Below are 9,052 nucleotides of genomic sequence, written 5' to 3' on the forward strand. Positions count from 1 at the left end.
AGCTCTTCCACAACCTCATGAGGCCAATAGGAGCACTGGTGCTCATGATGTAACCCTTCTCTCATGAACACCGAGAGGGTTAAACATCGATCTCTGAAGAATCTTTGGCACTATTGCAGTGGTTTTAAATAATTGTTCAATAAATAATTATCTTATCTTATTTTAATATATAAGTCACTCCTAGGGTGGGCCCTGGATAGCTGGGAGGGCAGGGCGAAATGTTTTAAAAAAGTAGGACTAGTACTTTTAAGTTTTACATTTCCTGGTAGTGAAAAACTTTCAAATTCGTTTTTCGCTACTGCAAAGCCAACCTCTCCCACAGGATAACATTGGGATCACCTCATTTCATTTCATAGGTGTATTTTCCAAATGGTGAGAGGTCACCCTTTCATGTTTGGTGTCTCTCAAATAACAATTTAAAATCCTAACTTATGGTAAAGTCTGATCTTATATTGCAACTCTAAAAATGCCACTTTTGAAACTTGACATTTTCTTTCCTTAGCCATTTTGTGCCTGCAGTCTGGCTCTGGGTCACATGACTGGGTGCTTGTGACTGTTGGGCTCTGTGTATTGGTCCTAGAGAAGCCACACATCATGGGAAGCTACGTGTGACTGGATGGGCCATCACTGGCAGGATGGGAGGGAAAAGCTGGGCTCAGCCCCACTTACACTTGAATAGACTGTGGCGTGTCTCCACAGAAAGGGCCGCAAAGGTCCGCATACCCCCTGTAGTAAGTCTGGAACCAGGGCTAGGAAGGCACATTATCTGTGCATTCCAAAAGCAGGCCTATGGAAGCTTCTCCCTAGTTCAGTGGCAAAACTGTGTATACATACTGGACCTCAGACACAACTCTTCAGTACACTTCTGTACCTGTGGATACTCTGCCATGAAGAAGGAATGCTCTGCTGACTGCCACTCTGCTGGACCACTGCTCTGAAGGAACTGATGCTCTGCTGTCCTGACCTGCTGGCCTCTAGCCTGGGGTGGAAGAACTGGACCTGCAACTTCATCTTGAACCTAAGACCTCAGAGTGATTTTAAGGGCGAGTCTACAGGCCTCTTGATCTGAGCCGGATGTATATAAAAGGCTCCATAACATCCTGCACCAGCCCCTGGACTCAGCTGCAGGGAGTTCCCGACCCCAAGTGGTGCTTCTCAGTTGCTGGACCATTGGTGTGACTCACAAGTGCTTAAAATCAGACTTTTGGAATCTTGCACCAAGACCTCACCGCCTGCACCGCAAATCAGCGCAAAGCTTTGTCAGTCTGACTTTTCACACTGTAGCATCAACCACTCGCAGGGACCATCGCCTCGAAGCTCTACCACTGTTTGTGCATGACATCGGCCAGCTCCTCTCGTTTTGCCCACATCCTTCTGCGATGCTTTCCTTGCTCATCAGAGTTCTCCTCAATGCGAACAGGACTCCTAGCATGGACATTGTGCAGGTAAACTTTAGTGGGCCTAACCAGGCGAATTTAGCCAACCTGCGCTCCTTCATGGTTGGCCTGAAAGTGTGACTTTGCCATGGTCAAGCACAACCATATATTCCTGGTCTGGTTGTATGCTTTTTGGCGCTATTTTCTACTTAAATCTTTATGATGGAGAAGAATTATCTAAAATGACTTTGAGCAAATTAACCATTACTATGACAGACCAGGAGAAGCCTACTCCAGATGAAATTCAAGTACACTCTGCTAGTGGCGTCTCTGTTTCTAGTTAAAATTTCAAGGAGTTACTCTATAGGTGATATATTTTCGCTATTTCATATAAAATAATGCTTTGTATTGTTAAAGGCCTTGTATACACCTCACAAGTAATTATTGGAATTAGGGTTGTAGAGGTAATGGTTGGATTACTTCCTAGAAATCTTCATTACTTTCAGTCGTACTCTTTCTCATCTCAGTTTTTATGATCTGCCCACACATTTGGAAAGCTTAATACTTTCCCTCTTTGCCTGGGTTGCAAAGTTTAAAATGTTGGCATATTTGCACCTAAACGTAACTTCTGTGATTCTTTTACCAATTCTATATAAGCTTAATTCTAAAAAAAATGTTTATACATAAGATATATTTGTCAGGAAAACAGTCAGTGTTCTGTTAATAGGTAATACCATTATGGCGAAAGACCTTTACAACACGGTCGTTACACCGCGATAAATTTACATTGTGGTCATTACAACACAAGTTGTTACAACCACTTGTGCTGGATGGCGCTATACACTAGGGAATAGTATGATTTACTATTCCAACACCTTCCCTACTGTTACGTAGGCTGGAGTTGGAATAGTAATAGTAAATCATACTATTCCTAAGTCCAGCCCCCTCCAGCGCAATTCGTTGTAACGACTTGCGTTGTAATAAATGCGATGTAACGTTCATCAGGTTGTAACTTCATATAGTCTACCATTATGCACAGAAGACTCATGGAAAGGAAACATTTGATGATAACAATTCAGCAAACATTAAACATTGGGCCAATAGGAGAAAAGCTCAGAAAAAAATATTATTTTTAGAAGAGATGTGTTGCTAGGTTTCCCAGCTCAGCTGTGTTCGACTAGGATGAAATTTATCTTGTCATCTGATGAGAATTGTCTCGCAATGAGTAGAAAAGATTTGGGCAATTCAAGGTAAACACTAAGGGACCCATTAGGATTGCAGGCAGATAGCTACCCCCGGCCCGTCGGTGACCACCGCCAGCCCGGCAGTGGTGATCCACCCGCTGGATGGGCCCATATTACCCCCACCATATTACTATGGCGAGGGGCTCCACGGCAGACGGTAAGACCTTCTGCCGCATTACCGCTGGTCGGATTTCTGACCGGGTGGGAAATGGCCTGAACATGGTGGCGGTGCCTTACAGGCACCGCCATCCATATTAGGATGTGACATATCTAATGCCTTTCCATGCCGGAGGCTCCTCCATGGAAAGGCATGCGGTGCTTGCTATGGGGGCCCGTAGCGGGGCCCCAGGGGGTGGGGGGCTGTACTTGGGGGGTACCCATGGTACCCCTCAAAATTGGCATGGACAAGGTGGCAGGCACCGCGCGGTGCCTGTCACGTTGTGCATGCCAATGCATAATGTCCATTCAAAACATTGTGGCAGGTCGGCTGTGAGCACCACCCGCCACAATGTTGTGAATGCAGGATGCCACCGCCACGGTGGCAACATAATTGACGTGCAGGACCGCTGCACCACTGGCGGCTGGGTCCACCCGCCATCCTAATGTGGCCCTAAGGGTGAAAAGCAAGACTATGTCAAAACTTTGCTTGGGGAAATAAATGTGCACAGTCCATCTCAGTGCTGAATAGTTCTTGTTAATGCTATGTTTTGTTTTGTTCTTTCATGGTTTTTGGAAAACATTGTTGTAGGGGAGCTATCGAGCCCTTGCCTATGTAAAAAAAAGACTAAGGGGAAAAATATTTTTGTGGTCCTCAAACAAACACTGTGCCTTAGTAGGCTAGCATTGAAGTTGTTAATTTGTGTGAGGATGTGAGGATATCATCCATGTAAATGAGCCTAATGCCGTTAATCACAGTGAAATCAGCCAGTGGCCAAAGTGAGCTGGCCCATTCCCCCTGCTGTATGGGGGAAAATAAAACTGTGAATTACAAGAGACCAATCGACAAAGAGGGCTGGCTGGAAGTGCCTATAGAAGAAGAACAACTAAACAGCAGCAGCCTGGTGAATCCACATTGGTTGATTTCAGCTCATTGCTTATTGAATAATTTTGATGAACTTCAAAATATCTTTTTACAAAAGTGATGTTGTAACTAGGCCTGGGTGAAATTTGATTTGTGCCATAGTAATCCGAGTAATTTAGGCAAATTCTCGTTTCTCTGGTAATGTGAAATTACATAACATTTCGCATGTCACTTGTTCATGTTTTTTGTCAGTCAGTCAAAACAATGTTTATTTAGACCTTGGTCTCTAAACAATTCTACAAACAATGATAGATTAAAACAATTAAAAACAGTAATTATACTTTCCCAATTCGGCAGTAATTAAAACAACGTACTTTGTGCAGTCTCATATCAAAGATAAACAATTTATCAAAAATGGAGTGCACATAGTTACTTTCTGCAATAGGGAACATGACACCTTATAAAAGTTATATATATTTTAAAACTCTCTTAAAAATACTATACAATTCAATTTCTAAAAAGGGAGAATATTTAACCTTATATAAATTTTTAAGACCAGTTAAAATCTTTAAAATACGCCTACTTCTTACTGAGGAAAACTTTAATTGCCCTCAAATATTTCCCCAATGCAATGTCAATCTCAAGGTTTGGCATTTCTATGAATAGCTCTACCCCCTTTGTCCGTCGCCTTATATAATATTTTCACAAAATTGGGCGAAGATATCGTTTACGCTGCTCTAATACTGTTACACAATCTAACAGAATGTGCAATATGTCACCTTTAGTTCCCAATCTACACTTACAACAACCATCTTTAAGCAACATTTTTATTTTTAGTTCTTCATTTACCAACCATGGATTTATACCATTCTCATTCTTAAAATCTCCTGTCTGTACCAGCAATTTGGTAAAATATCCAAGTAGGGGAACCAATTTTCATTTGACCATGATATCCTCATAAATTGCACAGATTATTTCTTGGCCAGATATTCCATATCTGCTCGTCTAGATACTTCTTGGCTGTATTTTCTGAGCTCACGTTTTGTAAAATCTACATACAGGGAATCTTGGTCGATTTCCACTTTTATATTCTCACAGGCCAATAATATTTTCTTCCTTGACTTCTTAGCCCATTTCAAACTACTAGTTTGGATCTCTTTCCTCCACCATTGGGATACCTTTTGGTTTGTCTCTGTATCCAAACGTTTCCAAAATCTAATTAGAGACATTTGTGACTGCACACTCAAAGCAATTGTACCTATCTCGGTTCTTATGACTTGGACCATCGATGAAAGTGGCAGAGACAGCAATGTTTTCAGACACTTCCCTTCCTCTCGGTCCCAATCCTCTTTACCATTTAAACAAAGGACTTCTGCCCAATAGAGCATTTGTGGGGGTACCATCGCATTAAAGGCTTTCAGCATTGATCTGTGGGACATATCCCCATATTCTCTATTACATTTTTTCAATCCACAGATCGATGTGAAAGCCTTCGCTTTCTGAGTTTCTAAATGAGTATACCACTTTAAGGACCTATCGAACCACATCCCGAGATAGCGATATTCGTTTACCATTTCCAATTTCAAATCACCTAAAAAACAATTAAATGTAATATCTCTTTTCCCAAAACATAACATTTTTTTCTTATCCATATTTACAGTTAAAATGTTTCCTTCACAATATTCTTTAAAAACATTACGTTTTCTTTGCAGGTCTATTTCGGTTTGATCCAAAATTACCAAATCATCTGCGTATAGTAGGCAGGGCACTTTATTTCCATCCATTCTTGGGCTTGCACTTCTTTCAATTTCTAGGGCGGCTGGGAAATCTACTAAGAATAAGGCAAATAACAACGGAGCCAACACGCATCCCTGTCTCAGCCCGTTTTTTATTGCTATTTTGAGCGTCAATGAACCTTCTGTATCTTTAATTATTTGTGCCCAGTTACCACTATGCAGCTCCTTTATTACTGCCAATAGATCTTTGGGTTTTTTTTTATTTTCAAAGGTCTGCCACAGGGAGTTCGGATCAAATGAGACGAATGCTGCTTTAAAGTCAACAAAACAACAACATAGTTTACCATTTTGTTCTATTGACTTACATGCTATTGCCCACAGGGCAAAGCAGTGATCAACCGTGGAATGGCCTTCTTTAAAGCCCCCTTGTTCAACTGGCACAATCGATAACTCTTCCGCCCAGTCCTTTAATCTATTTAAACTAATTCTCAAGAAAAATCTTTCCCCGATGTCTAGCAAATTAATCAACCTATAATTTTGTGGTTCATTCAAATTACCTTTTTTATGAACTAGTCTTATTACAGCCCCCTTCCAATTTTTAGGTGTTTTCCCTATCTCTAAAATGACCATAAACATACAATAAAAAAATCTCGCCCACCACTTCAGCTGGGACTTTATTATAATTGCAGGGAGGTTATCTGTTCCTGCTGCACGTGTTAATTTCAACTTGGTTATTGTATTTTTTACATTCTCTTCTGTGAAGTCTGGTCTTAGTTCTTCCATTAACTCTTGCCAAGGCTGGGACTCTTCTACTTCTAAATCTCTCCGGGGGTCATACAAATCCTTCAAATACTTCTCCCACACTGCCTCATCTACCACGCAGTTCATCTCCCCCACTTGGTGGCCTGCCGCGGCTTTTACCAGCTTCCAGAATTGGCTTATATTTTTTGATTCAATAGAGTCTAACAAATTTTCCCAGCACTTATCATAGTACGCTCTTTTTGTATTTACAGTTAGCTTTTTATACTCTCTTTTCAATTTTTTAAGGTAGCTTTGCCTCTTGTAGTCATGTTTTATGCCTATTCTTCTTATTACTTTCCTTATTTCTCTTTTTTTCTTTAAACAATCCACAGAAAACCATTTTGGTTGTCCAGCAGTGATTGTGTAATGATTTTTTAAATCTTTTTTTAGTTCTTTTTGGAGGCATTGCACTACTTGGACTATCTTTCCTTCATACCATTCCAGAGTCTGGCCCCCTATATCTCCGAGAACTATCTTCTGTTGAAATTTCTCTAATTTTTCCATATATTCTTCTGTTAATCTAGTAGTCACTCTTTTAGGATATTCACCTTGTTGAGCAATTACTGTTTCTCGGGGTTTCGGGGATCCCCTTTGGATCTTCATTTGCAGGGGAATATGATCACTGCCTTCTTTCCAATATATTTTAAATTCCCTCACGAGAGGGAAATTCCAAGCAAACATAAAAATATAATCTATTGGGTAGTTTTGTGTACCTATTTTAAATGTTTTCTTTGCTGGGCAACCTGATTCAGTTCTGCCATTCAGGCAGAAAAGATCCTTCGTCCCTAGATAATTTCCCAGGTCCTGATCCCGTCTCAAGGGTTCACAGCTTGGAAAAGTTGCTTGTTTAACTCCATATGCATCCAAAATTTCCCCATGCCAAAGGTCCACCTTTTTCGGATGCTATTTATGATTCAAATCACCCATTTTAAAAAATATGTCCGACTCGTACTTTCCACATAAAGAGTCTATGTCCTCTTTGAAATGCGCTATCTCAATTCCATACTGTACAACATTATCCCATTGCATGTACACATTTATAATAATTACATTTTCATGCTTTTTATCCATTATCGGCAACAATAATCTGCATACCAAGAGCCATTTACATTTTACTTTTAGCAAAACCACATTCTTTGCTACTTTTGTAGACAGTAGCGTCATAATCCTCCCACAAGACTACTTCTTTATATAATCTCAGTGGGAATGGTGTTGTAGAAAGATTTAATCGCGTGATCAATGGTGTTATCCAAGCTGCATGTAATTCAAGATTAAATTGAGAGACACAATTGCACAAAGCTGTATGGGCGTACAGAGTTACCAAGAATTATTGCACTGGTTTGTCACCTTTTCGCACCGACTACAACATTTCAGAGCCCATTGCATCGTATTTATATTCGTATTTCAATTTAATATGGTTTTATACTGACAAAAAGTGATGAACAGTGCGTCAAGCATTGTATTCCAAAACTCATGGCATATTATACTTATTATCGTGCGCATAGTCGCTACACCATTACCTATGTGATCATAAATGCGTGCATTCCAAGTCTAAGTAATATGCGTTAATCTCGCTACATATAAAGTTGTTACACTGACAATTAATAATCGCTTTGAGCGTTGCCACTACTTCGGATTGGATACATAGAAAAGATATATAAGAAAATATCTCAATGAGATCGAGGATTGCGATATCCCAGTTGTACAGGTACATTGTTGTCGAATTTTTACTAATATAAGTATACTATAAAAGACCATTGGGGACTATAATGCCCATCATTTCTTTTAGTGAGAAAATAATATATTATCAAGGGTTATAATATTCCTTATTCTTTACATATGTTTTTTAGAAAGGATAATACGAGGAAGTTGGGACCAAAGCAAGAAGAAACCGTACACTGTTTAAAGGACAATTGATGAGGTAGTTATAAAATACGATTATTTATGAATGTGTCTGTCTGTGAACTTGAACTGTGGTATGAGCTCCTAGGATATTAGATGGGCTCTCCCATGCTGCTATGTGGACCAATATGAATTCTGACCTAATAAGTTGTTTAAGAAAATATAAGATCTCCCTATGCTAGAATATATATTCACAGGGGTTGTCCCTGATGCAATTCTCAAGTGTGGAATGTCTCTCTGTGCAGCTTACAAATATGTTGGGTAATACAAGGAAATGTTTTTAATCTGTGATTATGACATTGCTTAATCTTTGTTTCCTGATACAAGTGTTTGACAGTCCTCTATAAGTTTCCCATAATGTCACACATTGTGGTTTCGGATGGAATATGAGTTAAGATTCTTGATAAAGAGCCAAATGTTATGTGCCTGGTGTGAACATGGTCGAGGGTACAACTATGGAGTGTTGTAAATAGAATTGTATTGAATGCTCATATAAATCGTGTAAATGAATTTAAATTATTTAATATGTTTGGTTTTAAAAGATTTTGCATTGTTTATCGTCTGTGTTTGTAGCCCTGAAGAAGTCCTTAAATAGTACAAAACGTGTAGGCTACTGTGAAGAAAGAAATTATAACTCAAAGACTAAAGGAATATATAATCTACGACAACTTGGTGGAATTGCTTCCTTACTTTTTATTGTGTGCGGATCAAATCTTTTGTGTAGCTGTTTGTTGTGAAAGTCTCTTTCACTCATTTAGGAAACCAAGGGGTCTTGTTTCCTTGATCTTCGGACCATAAGCCATCAACACTCCCGAGATATAGATAAGTGCTGTATTGTATCTTAGAACTTATTTGTAAACCCTTTCTTCTTAGAGCTGCAGCTTAAAACAGGCCTCGTTAGATTTAGAGTATAGCCCAACTGGTCTTCGGTGATCTTCATTTCACAGTTTCCATTAGTAACTGTTGTTGAAG

This window comes from Triturus cristatus, chromosome 3_1, assembly GCF_964204655.1.
Source record: "Triturus cristatus chromosome 3_1, aTriCri1.1, whole genome shotgun sequence".
NCBI classification, from domain to species: Eukaryota; Metazoa; Chordata; class Amphibia; order Caudata; family Salamandridae; genus Triturus; species Triturus cristatus.